The following is a 2904-nucleotide window of genomic DNA, read 5'->3' on the forward strand; positions in this document are numbered from 1 at the left end:
TAAGTAAGCTCGGGATGAGTCACCTTATGACTCATTTCTTGACCCTACAGGTCATTGCTTGTACTTGTAGCCAACTCCCAACTTTAAATCTCTAATGACCTAAATCATTGGTAACATAATGACTTAGGCTATGATTCGTATTGTAACCTGATGAGTCATAGCTAACCTCTAATTTTTTGACACTTGTATACTTATTCATCTTTTTTCTTTGCTCACTTCCGAACTCTATTTCCCTATAAAACAAATATATAAAGATCATATAAACATAAACACGCCTTTTAGTTAGCATATTTTTCTTGTTTTAAGTGTCAAAAGTATCGTGAAATCATGACATATCAACACCCTCAGCTTAGAATGGATGTATTTCCTCAGGAAAACAAAAAATACAACACTTATGATGCTTAACTAAGAGAAACCTAAGGGACATACAATTGTCAATCCAAAACTTTTAACAAAACATTTTTAACCCCTTCCTGTACTTCAATTTAAAAACCACTGTGTGTACATACATAGTCCCTTACCATAATACAAAGGGACCAAGAGATCTAATCAAATTAATCTACAACTCATCCAAGTATGTATATCAAACATGTCGCATTATATTATTGGATAATATACTCGTGTACGTATGTTATGTATATAGTACATATTTAGAACTTGATATAGTCGATAGTGTGTAGTATGCGTGTGTATGTATAGGTATATATATAGTGTATATATATATATATACATATTATGTAGTGAAGGTATAATGACATCAGATAAACTAATCGATAATTCATCTGAGTATATGTGAAATACGTTGTAATTATTATGGAATAGTAAAATCATGTACATAATGTATATAGTATGTATTCAAAAGTTGATATATATATATATAACCGATAATTCATCTGAATATATATGAAATACGTTGTAATTATTATGGGATAGTAAAATCATGTATGTAATGTATATAGTAGTATTATAGAATTGATATATATATATGTGGTGTGTGTGTGTGTTCGTGCACACGCACGTGTGTATGTGTGCATGCGCGTGTGTATGTATGTGTATATATATATGATGTAGTGATCGATGAACTATGTAGTCAAAAACAAACAGAATCCATCCAAACATATTAAATACCTTGATTTAAAATGATCGAAGTAACAATATATTGTACGTTGAAGTTATATTAATGTAAGCAAAAAATGACTCCGGGCTCAAATAGAGCGTGTTTTTCTCTTGGTTAATTTAAATATAATTGTAAGGCATCCTACTACGCACGATAATATAATATATCAATATAAAGTATAATAATTACGAAGTAAAATAAAAAATTAATTTATTTTACATTGAGTTGAAAGTATTAGGTAGTTTCAGAATTATATATATGATGATATTAGGGGTGGACATTCTGTTTATTCGATTTGCTAGTTTAATATCGGTTCATCTTTTCAATTTTTGGACTGACGAAAATGACAGCCATAATCAAACCAAAATAAATTTGATAAGATTCGATTTATATAAATTTGGTTAAGTTATTTCAAATTTTTATTTTAATTTTGAAGATTAATGTAGTGAGTCTTTCTTTGTCATGACCAAGCATTTAAAATTTGTGATTTCTTTTTAGAAAAAAGTATTTTTTTCTCAAACCTATTTTTCATTTTCAAATATAAATAACGCAACATGGATGAAATGAAATGAAATAACGGAAAAACATTATTTATACTGAATATATAAAATTAAAAAATATATAAATAAATATAAAATTTACATACATAATAATATATATATATATTGTTATTGTTGATTTTAAAGTAATATATTATGTGTCGTATTTCAGTTACACAATTTATTCATGACTAATCTGAGAATAATTATATTATTTATTTTACTATTATTATTATTATTATTGTATTAATCCGCAACCTTAGTCAATTTAATTTTTTTATTAATTTATTTTCTAGTGTGATTTTGCTAATTTGTAATAATTTTAGCCTAATTTTAGCTAATTTATTGCAATCCTAGCCCAAATTGTGTCCAATTGAACTCCATTTCAAATTTCATTCAATTTTTTAACCAAATTCTTAATCTTTAGAATTCAATCATCGATCAACATTTATTTATTATTATTATATTCATTTTTAATATTAATTTTATATAGTTACTATATTTATTAAATATCAATGTAATTCAATTCAATTTTCCTTATTTATTTATATTCTAGCCATTTTATAGTCAATTTGTGCAATTGAGTTTAATTTGACTCAATCAAAATCCTCAATTCAATTTTTTAACCCAATATCTAATCCCAATTTGACTCATCTCCTCAATTTTTATCTCAATCGTTCATCATATTTGATCAACGACCAATATTAAATCAATTTTAATTAATATTTTTCTTGAAATTGGACAGCTTCAAACTATTTTTCTTTAACCGAGGGTCTATTGGAAACAACTTGTCTACCTTAGCAGTATGGTCTGAAACTACTACTACTACGTCTTTCCTACATTTATTAAATAACAAACTAAGTCAATTCAATTTGCCCAACTTATGTAATGTTTAGCCTAATTCTTATTCAATTAATATTAATTTTAGTCAGAATTGATATCTATTCGAGCTGAATAAACCTAGCTTCAATCAATTTTAAAAATACTTGTAAAACTCACACGATTTGATTCAGCATCTGAATATGATGTCAAAGATGTATTTGAGATTTGAAACATGGGGGTAAAAACTCATGGTTTGACTGTCACCGTTGATTCTTGCCAATGCAATATGAGTTTAGGAGAAATACTAGTAATTTTATGAAGAATAAGGTTGATTTTGAGGAGCCACCACTAATTTTGTCGTGAGAAGAAATTTAGGATAGTGTGAGGAATCTGCCTAAGGTAATAGAGTCTCTACCATCCAGGATA

Source organism: Capsicum annuum, chromosome 1 (assembly GCF_002878395.1).
Source record: "Capsicum annuum cultivar UCD-10X-F1 chromosome 1, UCD10Xv1.1, whole genome shotgun sequence".
NCBI classification, from domain to species: domain Eukaryota; kingdom Viridiplantae; phylum Streptophyta; class Magnoliopsida; order Solanales; family Solanaceae; genus Capsicum; species Capsicum annuum.